Source organism: Oncorhynchus keta, unplaced genomic scaffold, assembly GCF_023373465.1.
Source record: "Oncorhynchus keta strain PuntledgeMale-10-30-2019 unplaced genomic scaffold, Oket_V2 Un_contig_6200_pilon_pilon, whole genome shotgun sequence".
Lineage (NCBI taxonomy): Eukaryota > Metazoa > Chordata > Actinopteri > Salmoniformes > Salmonidae > Oncorhynchus > Oncorhynchus keta.
This window is the reverse complement of record NW_026288732.1, coordinates 189,100-206,789: the sequence shown is the minus strand read 5'-3', so window position 1 is coordinate 206,789 and position 17,690 is coordinate 189,100. Positions and strand designations below refer to the sequence as shown.

The window sequence follows — 17,690 nt, the reverse complement described above, 5'->3', positions numbered from 1 at the left end:
CCCTTACCTACCTCCTCTGCCATAGAAGGAAGAGAGATACCGCCACCCTGTCTATCTGGATGGGCTAGAAGTTTACAGAAATGCTTTTTCAGGACATAGACTATACAAGTACTCTGTCAACTACTTCCTGTGTCATAGGATCCCAGCCTGGGTCTGTATCAACTACTTCCTGTGTCATAGGATCCCAGCCTGGGTCTGTATCAACTACTTCCTGTGTCATAGGATCCCAGCCTGGGTCTGTATCAACTACTTCCTCTGTCATAGGATCCCAGCCTGGGTCTGTATCAACTACTTCCTCTGTCATATGATCCCAGCCTGGGTATGTATCAACTACTTCCTGTGTCATATGATCCCAGCCTGGGTCTGTATCAACTACTTCCTGTGTCATATGATCCCAGCCTGGGTCTGTATCAACTACTTCCTGTGTCATATGATCCCAGCCTGGGTCTGTATCAACTACTTCCTCTGTCATACGATCCCAGCCTGGGTCTGTATCAACTACTTCCTGTGTCATATGATCCCAGCCTGGGTCTGTATCAACTACTTCCTGTGTCATATGATCCCAGCCTGGGTCTGTATCAACTACTTCCTGTGTCATAGGATCCCAGCCTGGGTCTGTATCAACTACTTCCTGTGTCGTATGATCCCAGCCTGGGTCTGTATCAACTACTTCCTCTGTCATACGATCCCAGCCTGGGTCTGTATCAACTACTTCCTGTGTCATATGATCCCAGCCTGGGTCTGTATCAACTACTTCCTGTGTCATAGGATCCCAGGGGTCTGTATCAACTACTTCCTGTGTCATAGGATCCCAGCCTGGGTCTGTATCAACTACTTCCTGTGTCATATGATCCCAGCCTGGGTCTGTATCAACTACTTCCTGTGTCATAGGATCCCAGCCTGGGTCTGTATCACCTACTTCCTCTGTCATAGGATCCCAGCCTGGGTCTGTATCAACTACTTCCTGTGTCATAGGATCCCAGCCTGGGTCTGTATCACCTACTTCCTCTGTCATAGGATCCCAGCCTGGGTCTGTATCAACTACTTCCTGTGTCATAGGATCCCAGCCTGGGTCTGTATCAACTACTTCCTCTGTCATATGATCCCAGGGGTCTTCATGCCTAGAGGGATAGGGGTTGTAAAGTTCTAGAATCATGGTGGTGGTTCTACAGTCCTAGAGGGATGGGTGTTGTAGAGTTCTAGAATCATGGTGGTGGTTCTACAGTTCTAGAGGGATGGGTGTTGTAGAGTTCTAGAATCATGGTGGTGGTTCTACAGTTCTCGAGGGATGGGTGTTGTAGAGTTCTAGAATCATGGTGGTGGTTCTACAGTTCTAGAGGGATGGGGGCTGTAGAGTTCTAGAATCATGGTGGTGGTTCTACAGTTCTAGAGGGATAGGGGCTGTAGAGTTCTAGAATCATGGTGGTGGTTCTCGATTCAGCAAATTCTTGTCCTGAAAGCCACCATGTTGCCACATCTGTACTGACCCTCCCATCATCGCTCACATCCTCTCCACATCATTATCATCAGCTGGTAGATTATGGTGGTGTGATGGGAGGGGCTTGTGACACACATTCCACCAGGAACCAAATCAGATTAGATTATGCATTTGGGTCAGAATCCTGCTGGCCTCTGTGGGGATTATAATCTGACGTAGGGGAGGGAGGGTCGGCAGGGAAACAGACAAACAGACAGTCCACAACACTACAGTAAATTACAGGACTACAGTATAGCTGTTAGTTTGTGTTTGTTATTCTTACACAACCAGCACAGCATTAAAGTATTAGAGCTGTGTTCCTACATATTGAGGATGTTCAACATTAAAGTATTAGAGCTGTGTTCCTACATGTTGAGGATGTTCAGCATTAAAGTATTAGAGCTGTGTTCCTACATATTGAGGATGTTCAGCATTAAAGTATTAGAGCTGTGTTCCTACATGTTGAGGATGATCAACATTAAAGTATTAGAGCTGTGTTCCTACATTTTGAGATGTTGTAGGGATGTGTTGAGGATGTTGTAGGACTGTAGGGTTGTGTTGAGGATGTTGTAGGACTGTAGGGTTGTGTTGAGGATGTTGTAGGACTGTAGGGTTGTGTTGAGGATGTTGTAGGACTGTAGGGTTGTGTTGAGGATGTTGTAGGACGGTAGGGTTGTGTTGAGGATGTTGTAGGACTGTAGGGTTGTGTTGAGGATGTTGTAGGACTGTAGGGTTGTGTTGAGGATGTTGTAGGACTGTAGGGTTGTGTTGAGGATGTTGTAGGACGGTAGGGTTGTGTTGAGGATGTTGTAGGACTGTAGGGTTGTGTTGAGGATGTTGTTGGACTGTAGGGTTGTGTTGTAGGACTGTAGGGTTGTGTTGAGGATGTAGGACTGTAGGGTTGTGTTGAGGATGTTGTAGGACTGTAGGGTTGTGTTGAGGATGTTGTAGGACTGTAGGGTTGTGTTGAGGATGTTGTAGGACTGTATGGTTGTGTTGAGGATGTTGTTGGACTGTAGGGTTGTGTTGAGGATGTTGTAGGACTGTAGGGTTGTGTTGAGGATGTTGTAGGACTGTAGGGTTGTGTTGAGGATGTTGTAGGACTGTAGGGTTGTGTTGAGGATGTTGTAGGACTGTAGGGTTGTGTTGAGGATGTAGGACTGTAGGGTTGTGTTGAGGATGTTGTAGGACTGTATGGTTGTGTTGAGGATGTTGAAGGACTGTAGGGTTGTGTTGAGGATGTTGTAGGACTGTAGGGTTGTGTTGAGGATGTTGTAGGACTGTAAGGTTGTGTTGAGGATGTTGTAGGACTGTAGGGTTGTGTTGAGGATGTTGTAGGACGGTCGGGTTGTGTTGAGGATGTTGTAGGACGGTCGGGTTGTGTTGAGGATGTTGTAGGGTTGTGTTGAGGATGTTGTAGGATGGTCGGGTTGTGTTGAGGATGTTGTAGGACTGTAGGGTTGTGTTGAGGATGTTGTAGGACTGTAGGGTTGTGTTGAGGATGTTGTAGGACTGTAGGGTTGTGTTGAGGATGTTGTAGGACTGTAGGGTTGTGTTGAGGATGTTGTAGGACTGTAGGGTTGTGTTGAGGATGTTGTTGAACTGTAGGGTTGTGTTGAGGATGTTGTGGGACTGTAGGGTTGTGTTGAGGATGTTGTAGGACTGTAGGGTTGTGTTGAGGATGTTGTAGGACTGTAGGGTTGTGTTGAGGATGTTGTAGGACTGTAGGGTTGTGTTGAGGATGTTGTAGGACTGTAGGGTTGTGTTGAGGATGTTGTAGGACTGTAGGGTTGTGTTGAGGATGTTGTAGGACTGTAGGGTTGTGTTGAGGATGTTGTAGGACTGTAGGGTTGTGTTGAGGATGTTGTAGGACTGTAGGGTTGTGTTGAGGATGTTGTAGGACTGTAGGGTTGTGTTGAGGATGTTGTAGGACTGTAGGGTTGTGTTGAGGATGTTGTAGGACTGTAGGGTTGTGTTGAGGATGTTGTAGGGTTGTGTTGAGGATGTTGTAGGATGGTCGGGTTGTGTTGAGGATGTTGTAGGACTGTAGGGTTGTGTTGAGGATGTTGTAGGACTGTAGGGTTGTGTTGAGGATGTTGTAGGACTGTAGGGTTGTGTTGAGGATGTTGTTGAACTGTAGGGTTGTGTTGAGGATGTTGTGGGACTGTAGGGTTGTGTTGAGGATGTTGTAGGACTGTAGGGTTGTGTTGAGGATGTTGTAGGACTGTAGGGTTGTGTTGAGGATGTTGTAGGACTGTAGGGTTGTGTTGAGGATGTTGTAGGACTGTAGGGTTGTGTTGAGGATGTTGTAGGACTGTAGGGTTGTGTTGAGGATGTTGTAGGACTGTAGGGTTGTGTTGAGGATGTTGTAGGACTGTAGGGTTGTGTTGAGGATGTTGTAGGACTGTAGGGTTGTGTTGTAGGACTGTAGGGTTGTGTTGAGGATGTAGGACTGTAGGGTTGTGTTAAGGATGTTGTAGGACTGTAGGGTTGTGTTGAGGATGTTGAAGGACTGTAGGGTTGTGTTGAGGATGTTGTAGGACTGTAGGATTGTGTTGAGGATGTTGTAGGCCTGTAGGGTTGTGTTGAGGATGTTGTAGGACTGTAGGGTTGTGTTGAGGATGTTGTAGGGTTGTGTTGAGGATGTTGTAGGACTGTAGAGTTGTGTTGAGGATGTTGTAGGACTGTAGGGTTGTGTTGAGGATGTTGTAGGGTTGTGTTGAGGATGTTGTAGGACTGTAGGTTTGTGTTGAGGATGTTGTAGGACTGTAGGGTTGTGTTGAGGATGTTGTAGGACTGTAGGGTTGTGTTGAGGATGTTGTAGGACTGTAGGGTTGTGTTGAGGATGTAGGACTGTAGGGTTGTGTTGAGGATGTTGTAGGACTGTATGGTTGTGTTGAGGATGTTGAAGGACTGTAGGGTTGTGTTGAGGATGTTGTAGGACTGTAGGGTTGTGTTGAGGATGTTGTAGGACTGTAAGGTTGTGTTGAGGATGTTGTAGGACTGTAGGGTTGTGTTGAGGATGTTGTAGGACGGTCTTGTGTTGAGGATGTTGTAGGACTTCCTGTTGAGGATGTTGTAGGGTTGTGTTGAGGATGTTGTAGGATGGTCGGGTTGTGTTGAGGATGTTGTAGGACTGTAGGGTTGTGTTGAGGATGTTGTAGGACTGTAGGGTTGTGTTGAGGATGTTGTAGGACTGTAGGGTTGTGTTGAGGATGTTGTAGGACTGTAGGGTTGTGTTGAGGATGTTGTAGGACTGTAGGGTTGTGTTGAGGATGTTGTTGAACTGTAGGGTTGTGTTGAGGATGTTGTGGGACTGTAGGGTTGTGTTGAGGATGTTGTAGGACTGTAGGGTTGTGTTGAGGATGTTGTAGGACTGTAGGGTTGTGTTGAGGATGTTGTAGGACTGTAGGGTTGTGTTGAGGATGTTGTAGGACTGTAGGGTTGTGTTGAGGATGTTGTAGGACTGTAGGGTTGTGTTGAGGATGTTGTAGGACTGTAGGGTTGTGTTGAGGATGTTGTTGTAGGAGGACTGTAGGGTTGTGTTGAGGATGTTGTAGGACTGTAGGGTTGTGTTGAGGATGTTGTAGGACTGTAGGGTTGTGTTGAGGATGTTGTAGTTGTGTTGAGGATGTTGTAGGACTGTAGGGTTGTGTTGAGGATGTTGTAGGACTGTAGGGTTGTGTTGAGGATGTTGTAGGATGTGTAGGGTTGTGTTGAGGATGTTGTAGGACTGTAGGGTTGTGTTGAGGATGTTGTAGGACTGTAGGGTTGTGTTGAGGATGTTGTAGGACTGTAGGGTTGTGTTGAGGATGTTGTAGGACTGTAGGGTTGTGTTGAGGATGTTGTAGGACTGTAGGGTTGTGTTGAGGATGTTGTAGGACTGTAGGGTTGTGTTGAGGATGTTGTAGGACTGTAGGGTTGTGTTGAGGATGTTGTAGGACTGTAGGGTTGTGTTGAGGATGTTGTAGGACTGTAGGGTTGTGTTGAGGATGTTGTAGGACTGTAGGGTTGTGTTGAGGATGTTGTAGGACTGTAGGGTTGTGTTGAGGATGTTGTAGGATGACTGTAGGGTTGTGTTGAGGATGTTGTAGGACTGTAGGGTTGTGTTGAGGATGTTGAGGATGTTGTAGGACTGTAGGGTTGTGTTGAGGATGTTGTAGGACTGTAGGGTTGTGTTGAGGATGTTGTGTAGGGTTGTGTTGAGGATGTTGTAGGACTGTAGGGTTGTGTTGAGGATGTTGTAGGACTGTAGGGTTGTGTTGAGGATGTTGTAGGACTGTAGGGTTGTGTTGAGGATGTTGTAGGACTGTAGGGTTGTGTTGAGGATGTTGTAGGACTGTAGGGTTGTGTTGAGGATGTTGTAGGACTGTAGGGTTGTGTTGAGGATGTTGTAGGGTTGTGTTGAGGATGTTGTAGGACTGTAGGGTTGTGTTGAGGATGTTGTAGGACTGTAGGGTTGTGTTGAGGATGTTGTAGGACTGTAGGGTTGTGTTGAGGATGTTGTAGGACTGTAGGGTTGTGTTGAGGATGTTGTAGGACTGTAGGGTTGTGTTGAGGATGTTGTAGGACTGTAGGGTTGTGTTGAGGATGTTGTAGGACTGTAGGGTTGTGTTGAGGATGTTGTAGGACTGTAGGGTTGTGTTGAGGATGTTGTAGGACTGTAGGGTTGTGTTGAGGATGTTGTAGGACTGTAGGGTTGTGTTGAGGATGTTGTAGGACTGTAGGGTTGTGTTGAGGATGTTGTAGGACTGTAGGGTTGTGTTGAGGATGTTGTAGGACTGTAGGGTTGTGTTGAGGATGTTGTAGGATGTTGTGTTGAGGATGTTGTAGGACTGTAGGGTTGTGTTGAGGATGTTGTAGGACTGTAGGGTGTGTTGAGGATGTTGTAGGACTGTAGGGTTGTGTTGAGGATGTTGTAGGACTGTAGGGTTGTGTTGAGGATGTTGTAGGACTGTAGGGTTGTGTTGAGGATGTTGTATGTTGTGTTGAGGATGTTGTAGGACTGTAGGGTTGTGTTGAGGATGTTGTAGGTACTGTGTTGAGGATGTTGTAGTGTAGGGTGTGTTGAGGATGTTGTGGACTGTAGGGTTGTGTTGAGGATGTTGTAGGACTGTAGGGTTGTGTTGAGGATGTTGTAGGACTGTAGGGTTGTGTTGAGGATGTTGTAGGACTGTAGGGTTGTGTTGAGGATGTTGTAGGACTGTAGGGTTGTGTTGAGGATGTTGTAGGACTGTAGGGTTGTGTTGAGGATGTTGTAGGACTGTAGGGTTGTGTTGAGGATGTTGTAGGACTGTAGGGTTGTGTTGAGGATGTTGTAGGACTGTAGGGTTGTGTTGAGGATGTTGTAGGACTGTAGGGTTGTGTTGAGGATGTTGTAGGACTGTAGGGTTGTGTTGAGGATGTTGTAGGACTGTAGGGTTGTGTTGAGGATGTTGTAGGGTTGTGTTGAGGATGTTGTAGGACTGGTCGGGTTGTGTTGAGGATGTTGTAGGACTGTAGGGTTGTGTTGAGGATGTTGTAGGACTGTAGGGTTGTGTTGAGGATGTTGTAGGACTGTAGGGTTGTGTTGAGGATGTTGTTGAACTGTAGGGTTGTGTTGAGGATGTTGTGGACTGTAGGGTTGTGTTGAGGATGTTGTAGGACTGTAGGGTTGTGTTGAGGATGTTGTAGGACTGTAGGGTTGTGTTGAGGATGTTGTAGGACTGTAGGGTTGTGTTGAGGATGTTGTAGGACTGTAGGGTTGTGTTGAGGATGTTGTAGGACTGTAGGGTTGTGTTGAGGATGTTGTAGGACTGTAGGGTTGTGTTGAGGATGTTGTAGGACTGTAGGGTTGTGTTGAGGATGTTGTAGGACTGTAGGGTTGTGTTGAGGACTGTAGGGTTGTGTTGAGGATGTAGGACTGTAGGGTTGTGTTAGGATGTTGTAGGACTGTAGGGTTGTGTTGAGGATGTTGTTGGACTGTAGGGTTGTGTTGAGGATGTTGTAGGACTGTAGGGTTGTGTTGAGGATGTTGTAGGCCTGTAGGGTTGTGTTGAGGATGTTGTAGGACTGTAGGGTTGTGTTGAGGATGTTGTAGGGTTGTGTTGAGGATGTTGTAGGACTGTAGAGTTGTGTTGAGGATGTTGTAGGACTGTAGGGTTGTGTTGAGGATGTTGTAGGGTTGTGTTGAGGATGTTGTAGGACTGTAGGTTTGTGTTGAGGATGTTGTAGGACTGTAGGGTTGTGTTGAGGATGTTGTAGGACTGTAGGGTTGTATTGAGGATGTTGTAGGACTGTAGGGTTGTGTTGAGGATGTTGTAGGACTGTAGGGTTGTGTTGAGGATGTTGTAGGACTGTAGGGTTGTGTTGAGGATGTTGTAGGACTGTAGGGTTGTGTTGAGGATGTTGTAGGGTTGTGTTGAGGATGTTGTAGGACTGTAGGGTTGTGTTGAGGATGTTGTAGGACTGTAGGGTTGTGTTGAGGATGTTGTAGGACTGTAGGGTTGTGTTGAGGATGTTGTAGGACTGTAGGGTTGTGTTGAGGATGTTGTAGGACTGTAGGGTTGTGTTGAGGATGTTGTAGGACTGTAGGGTTGTGTTGAGGATGTTGTTGGACTGTAGGGTTGTGTTGAGGATGTTGTAGGACTGTAGGGTTGTGTTGAGGATGTTGTAGGACTGTAGGGTTGTGTTGAGGATGTTGTAGGACTGTAGGGTTGTGTTGAGGATGTTGTAGGACTGTAGGGTTGTGTTGAGGATGTTGTAGGACTGTTGTGTTGAGGATGTTGTAGGACTGTAGGGTTGTGTTGAGGATGTTGTAGGACTGTAGGGTTGTGTTGAGGATGTTGTAGGACTGTAGGGTTGTGTTGAGGATGTTGTTGGACTGTAGGGTTGTGTTGAGGATGTTGTAGGACTGTAGGGTTGTGTTGAGGATGTTGTAGGACTGTAGGGTTGTGTTGAGGATGTTGTAGGACTGTAGGGTTGTGTTGAGGATGTTGTAGGACTGTAGGGTTGTGTTGAGGATGTTGTAGGACTGTAGGGTTGTGTTGAGGATGTTGTAGGACTGTAGGGTTGTGTTGAGGATGTTGTAGGATGTGTAGGGTTGTGTTGAGGATGTTGTAGGACTGTAGGGTTGTGTTGAGGATGTTGTAGGACTGTAGGGTTGTGTTGAGGATGTTGTAGGACTCTGTAGGGTTGTAGGGTTTGTGTTGAGGATGTTGTTGAGGATGTTGTAGGACTGTAGGGTTGTGTTGAGGATGTTGTAGGACTGTAGGGTTGTGTTGAGGGATGTTGTAGGACTGTAGGGTTGTGTTGAGGATGTTGTAGGACTGTAGGGTTGTGTTGAGGATGTTGTAGGACTGTAGGGTTGTGTTGAGGATGTTGTAGGACTGTAGGGTTGTGTTGAGGATGTTGTAGGACTGTAGGGTTGTGTGAGGATGTTGTAGGACTGTAGGGTTGTGTTGAGGATGTTGTAGGACTGTAGGGTTGTGTTGAGGATGTTGTAGGACTGTAGGGTGTTGTGTTGAGGATGTTGTAGGACTGTAGGGTTGTGTTGAGGATGTTGTAGGACTGTAGGGTTGTGTTGAGGATGTTGTAGGACTGTAGGGTTGTGTTGAGGATGTTGTAGGACTTGTGTTTAGTTGGAGGTGTGTGTAGGGTTGTGTGAGGATGTTGTAGGACTGTAGGGTTGTGTTGAGGATGTTGTAGGACTGTAGGGTTGTGTTGAGGATGTTGTAGGACTGTAGGGTTGTGTTGAGGATGTTGTAGGACTGTAGTTTGTGTTGAGGATGTTGTAGGACTGTAGGTGTGTGTTGAGGATGTTGTAGGACTGTAGGGTTGTGTTGAGGACTGTAGGGTTGTGTTGAGGATGTTGTAGGACTGTAGGGTTGTGTTGAGGATGTTGTAGGACTGTAGGGTTGTGTTGAGGATGTTGTAGGACTGTAGGGTTGTGTTGAGGATGTTGTAGGACTGTAGGGTTGTGTTGAGGATGTTGTAGGACTGTAGGGTTGTGTTGAGGATGTTGTAGGACTGTAGGGTTGTGTTGAGGATGTTGTAGGACTGTAGGGTTGTGTTGAGTGTTGTAGGACTGTATTGTGTTGAGGATGTGTAGGACTGTAGGGTTGTGTTGAGGATGTTGTAGGACTGTAGTTGTGTTGGAGGATGTTGTGTTGAGTTGTTGTAGGACTGTAGGGTTGTGTTGAGGATGTTGTAGGACTGTTTTGTGTTGAGGATGTTGTAGGGTTGTGTTGAGGTTGTGTTGAGGGTTGTGTGGAGGATGTTGTAGGACTGTAGGGTGTGTTTAGTTGTTGTAGGTGTGTTTAGTTGTTGAGTGTGTTGTAGAACTGTAGGGTTGTGTTGAGGATGTTGTAGGACTGTTGTTGGGTGTGTTGAGGATGTTGTAGGACTGTAGGGTTGTGTTGAGGATGTTGTAGGACTGTAGGGTTGTGTTGAGGATGTTGTTTAGGACTGTAGGGTTGTGTTGAGGTGTGTTGTGGGACTGTAGGGTGTTTAGTTGTTGGAGGTGTTTAGGACTGTAGGGTTGTGTTGAGGATGTTGTTTAGGACTGTAGGTGTGTGTTGAGGATGTTGTTTAGGACTGTAGGGTTGTGTTGAGGATGTTGTAGGACTGTAGGTTGTTTAGTTGAGGATGTTGTTAGGACTGTAGGGTTGTGTTGAGGATGTGTGTAGTTGACTGGAGGGTGTTTAGTTGAGGAGGTGTGTTTAGGACTGTAGGGTTGTGTTGAGGAGGTGTGTGTTGGACTGTGTTGTTGTGAGGATGTTGTTGGGGTTGTGTTGAGGATGTTGTTTGTGTTGGAGGTGTGTTGTTGGAGGTGTGTTTGGAGGGTTGTTTGAGGATGTTTAGTTGACTGGAGGGTTGTGTTGAGGATGTTGTAGGACTGTAGGGTTGTGTTGAGGATGTTGTAACCCTGTTTCTTGTCTGTATCGAAGTAGCGGTCCTTGTACCTAGCATCGAGCATTGTGGAGACACAGTAAAGAGGCTCAAAGAGAATGCCACCGAATCACTTGGTAGTGTGTACCGGGGCTCGAGGTGCTCGACCAGTCGACAAAAGCCAACATCATCCACGATAGAGACCGGTAGGTTGTCAAGGGCAATGAATTCCATTATCTTGCCATTAATGGGTTTCGCCTTTGAGTTGTCTCCTTCTGAAATGTTCTTACTCTTTCAAATGACTTGAACTTGTTTAGATGTTGGAAGTGTGTTTAGTTGTTGGAGGTGTGTTTAGTTGTTGGAGGTGTGTTTAGTTGTTGGAGGTGTGTTTAGTTGTTGGAGGTGTGTTTAGTTGTTGGAAGTGTGTTTAGTTGTTGGAGGTGTGTTTAGTTTTGGAGTTTAGTGTTTAGTTGTTTAGTTGTTGGAGGTGGTTTAGTTGTGTGTTTAGTTGTTGGAGGTGTGTTTAGTTTTGGAGTTGTTGGAGTGTGTTTAGTTGTTGTTGGAAGTGTGTTTAGTTGTTGGAGGTGTGTTTAGTTGTTGGAAGTGTGTTTAGTTGATGGAGGTGTGTTTAGTTGTTGTGTTTAGTTGATGTGTGTTTAGTTGTTGGAGGTGTTTAGTTGTTGGAGTTTTTAGTTGTTGGAGGTGTGTTTAGTTGTTGGAGGTGTGTTTAGTTGTTGGAAGTGTGTTTAGTTGTGGAGGTGTGTTTTAGTTGTTGGAGGTGTGTTTAGTTGTTGGAGTTGTTGTGTTTAGTTGTTGTTGGTTGGTGTGTTTAGTTGTTGGAGGTGTGTTTAGTTGTTGGAGTTGTTTAGTTGTTGGAAGTGTGTTTAGTTGTTGGAGGTTTAGTTGTTGGAGGTGTGTTTAGTTGTTGGAGGTGTGTTTAGTTGATGGAGGTGTGTTTAGTTGTTGGAGGTGTGTTTAGTTGTTGGAGGTGTGTTTAGTTGTTGGAGGTGTGTTTAGTTGTTGGAGTGTGTTTAGTTGTGTGTTTTAGTTGTTGGAGGTGTGTTTAGTTGTTGGAAGTGTGTTTAGTTGATGGAGGTGTGTTTAGTTGTTGGAGGTGTGTTTAGTTGTTGGAGGTGTGTTTAGTTGTTGGAGGTGTGTTTAGTTGTTGGAGGTGTGTTTAGTTGGAGGTGTGTTTAGTTGTTGGAGGTGTGTTTAGTTGTTGGAGGTGTGTTTAGTTGTTGGAGGTGTGTTTAGTTGTTGGAGGTGTGTTTAGTTGTTGGAGGTGTGTTTAGTTGTTGGAGGTGTGTTTAGTTGTTGGAGGTGTGTTTAGTTGTTGGAGGTGTGTTTAGTTGTTGGAGGTGTGTTTAGTTGTTGGAGGTGTGTTTAGTTGATGGAGGTGTGTTTAGTTGTTGGAGGTGTGTTTAGTTGATGGAGGTGTGTTTAGTTGTTGTGTTTTAGTTGTTGGAGTTGTTGGAGGTGTGTTTAGTTGTTGGAGGTGTGTTTAGTTGTTGGAGTGTGTTTGTTGAGTGTGTTTAGTTGTTGGAAGTGTGTTTAGTTGTTGTTGAGGTGTGTTTAGTTGTTGAGGTGTGTTTAGTTGTGGAGGTGTTTTAGTTGTTGGAGGTGTGTTTAGTTGTTGGAGGTGTGTTTAGTTGTTGGAGGTGTGTTTAGTTGTTGTGTTTAGTTGTTGGAGGTGTGTTTAGTTGTTGGAGGTGTGTTTAGTTGTTGGAGTGTGTGTTTAGTTGTTGGAGGTGTGTTTAGTGTGTTGTTGGAAGTGTGTTGGAGGTTGTTGGAGTTGATGGAGGTGTGTTTAGTTGTTGGAAGTGTGTTTAGTTGTTGTTTAGGTGTGTTTAGTTGTTGGAGGTGTGTTTAGTTGTTGGAGGTGTGTTTAGTTGATGGAGTGTGTTTAGTTGTTGGAGGTGTGTTTAGTTGATGGAGGTGTGTTTAGTTGTTGGAGGTGTGTTTAGTTGATGGAAGTGTGTTTAGTTGTTGGAAGTGTTTTAGTTGTTGGAGGTGTGTTTAGTTGTTGGAGGTGTGTTTAGTTGTTGGAGGTGTGTTTAGTTGGAGGTGGTTTAGTTGTTGGAAGTGTGTTTAGTTGTTGGAGGTGTGTTTAGTTGTTGGAGTGTGTTTAGTTGATGGAGTGTGTTTAGTTGTTGGAAGTGTGTTTAGTTGTTGGAAGTGTGTTTAGTTGTTGGAGGTGTGTTTAGTTGTGTGTGTTTAGTTGATGGAGGTGTGTTTAGTTGTTGGAGGTGTGTTTAGTTGTTGGAGGTGTGTTTAGTTGTTGGAGGTGTGTTTAGTTGTTGGAAGTGTGTTTAGTTGTTGGAAGTGTGTTTAGTTGTTGGAGGTGTGTTTAGTTGATGGAGGTGTGTTTAGTTGTTGGGAGGTGTGTTTAGTTTTAGTTGGAAGTGTGTTTAGTTGTTGGAGTGTGTTTAGTTGATGGAGGTGTGTTTAGTTGTTGGAGGTGTGTTTAGTTGTTGGAGGTGTTTTAGTTGTTGGAGGTGTGTTTAGTGTTGGAGGTGTGTTTAGTTGTTGGAGGTGTGTTTAGTTGTTGGAGGTGTGTTTAGTTGTTGGAGGTGTGTTTAGTTGATGGAGGTGTGTTTAGTTGTTGGAGGTGTGTTTAGTTGTTGGAGGTGTGTTTAGTTGTTGGAGGTGTGTTTAGTTGTTGGAGGTGTGTTTAGTTGTTGGAGGTGTGTTTAGTTGTTGGAGGTGTGTTTAGTTGTTGGAGGTGTGTTTAGTTGATGGAGGTGTGTTTAGTTGTTGGAGGTGTGTTTAGTTGTTGGAGGTGTGTTTAGTTGTTGGAGGTGTGTTTAGTTGTTGGAGGTGTGTTTAGTTGATGGAAGTGTGTTTAGTTGTTGGAGGTGTGTTTAGTTGTTGGAGGTGTGTTTAGTTGATGGAGGTGTGTTTAGTTGTTGGAGGTGTGTTTAGTTGGATGTGTTTAAGTGTGTTTAGTTGTTGGAGGTGTGTTTAGTTGTTGGAGGTGTGTTTAGTTGTTGGAGGTGTGTTTAGTTGTTGGAGGTGTGTTTAGTTGTTGGAGGTGTGTTTAGTTGTTGGAGGTGTGTTTAGTTGTTGGAGGTGTGTTTAGTTGATGGAGGTGTGTTTAGTTTAGTTGTTTAGGAGGTGTGTTTAGATGTTGGAGGTGTGTTTTTGGAGTTGATGGAGGTGTGTTTAGTTGTTGGAGGTGTGTTTAGTTGTTGGAGGTGTGTTTAGTTGTTGGAAGTGTGTTTAGTTGTTGGAAGTGTGTTTAGTTGTTGGAGGTGTGTTTAGTTGATGGAGGTGTGTTTAGTTGATGGAGGTGTGTTTAGTTGATGGTTTAGGAGTGTGTTTAGTTTGGAGGTGGAGGTGTGTTTAGTTGTTGGAGTGTTTTAGTTGATGGAGGTGTGTTTAGTTGTTGGAAGTGTGTTTAGTTGTTGGAAGTGTGTTTAGTTGTTGGAGTGTGTTTAGTTGTTTTTAGTTGTTGGAAGTGTGTTTAGTTGTTGGAGGTGTGTTTAGTTGATGGAGGTGTGTTTAGTTGATGGAGGTGTGTTTAGTTGTTGGAGGTGTGTTTAGTTGTGTTTTAGTTGTTGGAGGTGTGTTTAGTTGTTGGAAGTGTGTTTAGTTGTTGAAGTTGTGTGTTTTAGTTGTTGGAGGTGTGTTTAGTTGTTGGAAGTGTGTTTAGTTGATGGAGGTGTTTAGTTTAGTTGTTTATTGGAGGTGTGTTTAGTTGATGGAGTGTTTAGTTGTTTGTGTTTAGTTGTTGGAGGTGTGTTTAGTTGATGGAGGTGTGTTTAGTTGTTGGTGTGTTTAGTTGATGGAGGTGTGTTTAGTTGTTGGAGGTGTGTTTAGTTGATGGAGGTGTGTTTAGTTGTTGGAGGTGTGTTTAGTTGATGGAGGTGTGTTTAGTTGTGGAGGTGTGTTTAGTTGTTGGAGGTGTGTTTAGTTGTTGGAGGTGTGTTTAGTTGATGGAGGTGTGTTTAGTTGTTGGAGGTGTGTTTAGTTGATGGAGGTGTGTTTAGTTGTTGGAGGTGTGTTTAGTTGTTGGAGGTGTGTTTAGTTGTTGGAGGTGTGTTTAGTTGGAGGTGAAGTGTGTTTAGTTGTTGGTTTAGGTGTTTTTTAGTTGATGGAGGTGTTTAGTTGATGGAGGTGTGTTTAGTTGTTTGAAGTGTGTTTAGTTGTTGGAGGTGTGTTTAGTTGTTGGAGGTGTGTTTAGTTGTTGGAAGTGTGTTTAGTTGTTGGAGGTGTGTTTAGTTGATGGAGGTGTGTTTAGTTGATGGAGGTGTGTTTAGTTGTTGGAGGTGTGTTTAGTTGTTGGAGGTGTGTTTAGTTGTTGGAGGTGTGTTTAGTTGTTGGAGGTGTGTTTAGTTGTTGGAAGTGTGTTTAGTTGATGGAGGTGTGTTTAGTTGTTGGAGGTGTGTTTAGTTGTTGGAGGTGTGTTTAGTTGATGGAGGTGTGTTTAGTTGTTGGAAGTGTGTTTAGTTGTTGGAGGTGTGTTTAGTTGTTGGAGGTGTGTTTAGTTGTTGGAGGTGTGTTTAGTTGTTTGAAGTGTGTTTAGTTGTTTAGGAGGTGTGTTTAGTTGTTGGAGGTGTGTTTAGTTGATGGAGGTGTTTAGTTGTTGGAGGTGTGTTTAGTTGATGGAGGTTGTTTAGTTGATGGAGGTGTGTTTAGTTGTTGGAGGTGATGGAGGTTTTTAGTTGTTGGAGTGTGTTTAGTTGTTGGAAGTGTGTTTAGTTGTTGGAGGTGTGTTTAGTTGTTGGAGGTGTGTTTAGTTGTTGGAGGTGTGTTTAGTTGATGGAGGTGTGTTTAGTTGTTGGAGGTGTGTTTAGTTGTTGGAGGTGTGTTTAGTTGTTGGAGGTGTGTTTAGTTGTTGGAGGTGTGTTTAGTTGTTGGAGGTGTGTTTAGTTGTTGGAGGTGTGTTTAGTTGTTGGAGGTGTGTTTAGTTGTTGGAAGTGTGCGCTTCAGTTTTTTAGTAGTCGCTGAACGTCTGAGGGTGATGCACTTTCAAATGAGTAATTAGGTTTGTGGTATTGAAAGATTTAATTTTCTCCCCTCAGGAAATAATAGCATCACAAACGATGCATATGGCCTTTTGTTGTCTTCCTCTGAAACTTCCAGATCGATCCATACAGCAGACATCGTGGGCTAGGATTAGTTTAGTTTATTAATTCAACCATTTTTTTTTTAAACATAGAAGAAGAAGGTCTATCTCATCATTCCAGTTCCATCATCAAAATATAAAGGAGAGACGCTCTCGGAGCTCAGGTGTAAAAATATTTACGTCCACCGTTTGGACAGACAAGCTGTCTTCATCAGGTGTCTGTAATCATGGTGTGGCCTGATATCATTGGTTAATCACATGGCCTGATATCATTGGTTAATCACATGGCCTGATATCATTGGTTAATCACATGGCCTGATATCATTGGTTAATCACATGGCCTGATATCATTGGTTAATCACATGGCCTGATATCATTGGTTAATCACATGGCCTGATATCATTGGTTAATCACATGGCCTGATATCATTGGTTAATCATCATATCATTGGTTAATCACATGGCCTGATATCATTGGTTAATCACATGGCCTGATATCATTGGTTAATCACATGGCCTGATATCATTGGTTAATCACATGGCCTGATATCATTGGTTAATCACATGGCCTGATATCATTGGTTAATCACATGGCCTGATATCATTGGTTAATCACATGGCCTGATATCATTGGTTAATCACATGGCCTGATATCATTGGTTAATCACATGGCCTGATATCATTGGTTAATCACATGGCCTGATATCATTGGTTAATCACATGGCCTGATATCATTGGTTAATCACATGGCCTGATATCATTGGTTAATCACATGGCCTGATATCATTGGTTAATCACATGGCCTGATATCATTGGTTAATCACATGGTCTGATATCATTGGTTAATCACATGGCCTGATATCATTGGTTAATAACAGACAAGCTGTCTTCATCAGGTTATAATGACAGTTTATGTGAATGAGTGTCATAGACAACACCTTTTACCAGAAACTCAGAAGTGACCTCACTGCCCAATTTCAGAACACCATCTTTACTGTCCTAGATGGGTATTTAAGTTCTGGTCAGATCACCAAGAAAAAGCACTACTTTTTGGCTATTCAACACCCTAAAATTGCCACTTTTTATACTTTGCCAGAATGACACAAGAATGGTCTCAGAACAGATCTCCTCCTAAAGTACACCAGCAGTATGGTCTCAGAACAGCTCCCCTCCTAAAGGACATCAGCAGTCTGGTCTCAGAACAGTTCCCATCCTAAAGGACACCAGCAGTATGGTCTCAGAACAGTTCCCATCCTAAAGGACACCAGCAGTATGGTCTCAGAACAGCTCCCACCAGCAGTCCTAAAGGACACCAGCAGTCTGGTCTCAGAACAGCTCCCTCCTAAAGGACACCAGCAGTATGGTCTCAGAACAGCTCCCCAGAAACTCCTAAAGGACACCAGCAGTATGGTCTCAGAACAGCAGCAGTATGGTCTCAGAACAGCTCCCCTCCTAAAGGACCAGTATGGTCTCAGAACAGCTCCCTCCTAAAGACACCAGCAGTCTGGTCTCAGAACAGCTCTGGCTCCTAAAGGACTCCTAAAGGACACCAGCAGTATGGTCTCAGAACAGCTCCCTCCACCAGCAGTAAAGAACAGCTCCCCTCCTAAAGGACACCAGCAGTATGGTCTCAGAACAGCTCCCCTCCTAAAGGACACCAGCAGTATGGTCTCAGAACAGCTCCCTCCTAAAGGACACCAGCAGTATGGTCTCAGAACAGCTCCCCTCCTAAAGGACACCAGCAGTATGGTCTCAGAACAGCTCCCTCCTAAAGGACACCAGCAGTATGGTCTCAGAACAGCTCCCCTCCTAAAGGACACCAGGACACCAGAACAGTCTGGTCTCAGAACAGCTCCCCTCCTAAAGGACACCAGCAGTATGGTCTCAGAACAGCTCCCCTCCTAAAGGACAAGCAGGACACACAGCAGTATGGTCTCAGAACAGCTCCCCTCCTAAAGGACACCAGCAGTATGGTCTCAGAACAGCTCCTCCTCCTAAAGGACACCAGCAGTATGGAACAGCTCCCCTCAGAACAGCTCCCCTCCTAAAGGACACCAGCAGTATGGTCTCAGAACAGCTCCCCTCCTAAAGGACACCAGCAGTATGGTCTCAGAACAGCTCCCCTCCTAAAGGACTCCAGCAGTATGGTCTCAGAACAGCAGCAGTATGGTCTCAGAACAGCTCCCTCCTAAAGGACACCAGCAGTATGGTCTCAGAACAGCTCCCCTTTGTAAAGGACACCAGCAGTATGGTCTCAGAACAGCTCCCCTCCTAAAGG

The 17,690-nt window shown here is 44.7% G+C and overlaps 1 long non-coding RNA gene and 1 pseudogene across 2 annotated transcripts; one reads left to right on the top strand and one right to left on the bottom strand.

The window, feature by feature from the left end:
* LOC127925744 (receptor-type tyrosine-protein phosphatase O-like) overlaps positions 1 to 17,690 on the bottom strand; it is a 119,208-nt pseudogene that overhangs the window by 95,528 nt on the left and 5,990 nt on the right.
* On the top strand, positions 11,570 to 15,357 carry LOC127925747 (uncharacterized). Of its 2 annotated transcripts, XR_008122136.1 has the most exons (6): positions 11,570 to 11,760; positions 12,878 to 12,991; positions 13,068 to 13,181; positions 14,306 to 14,362; positions 14,671 to 14,841; positions 15,075 to 15,357. It is a non-coding gene; the product is annotated as an uncharacterized LOC127925747 (long non-coding RNA). The 2 variants fall into 2 exon arrangements; XR_008122135.1 differs by lacking the exon at positions 14,671 to 14,841 and adding an exon at positions 14,576 to 14,670 and having other exon boundaries at positions 12,878 to 13,162; positions 14,306 to 14,381; positions 15,094 to 15,357.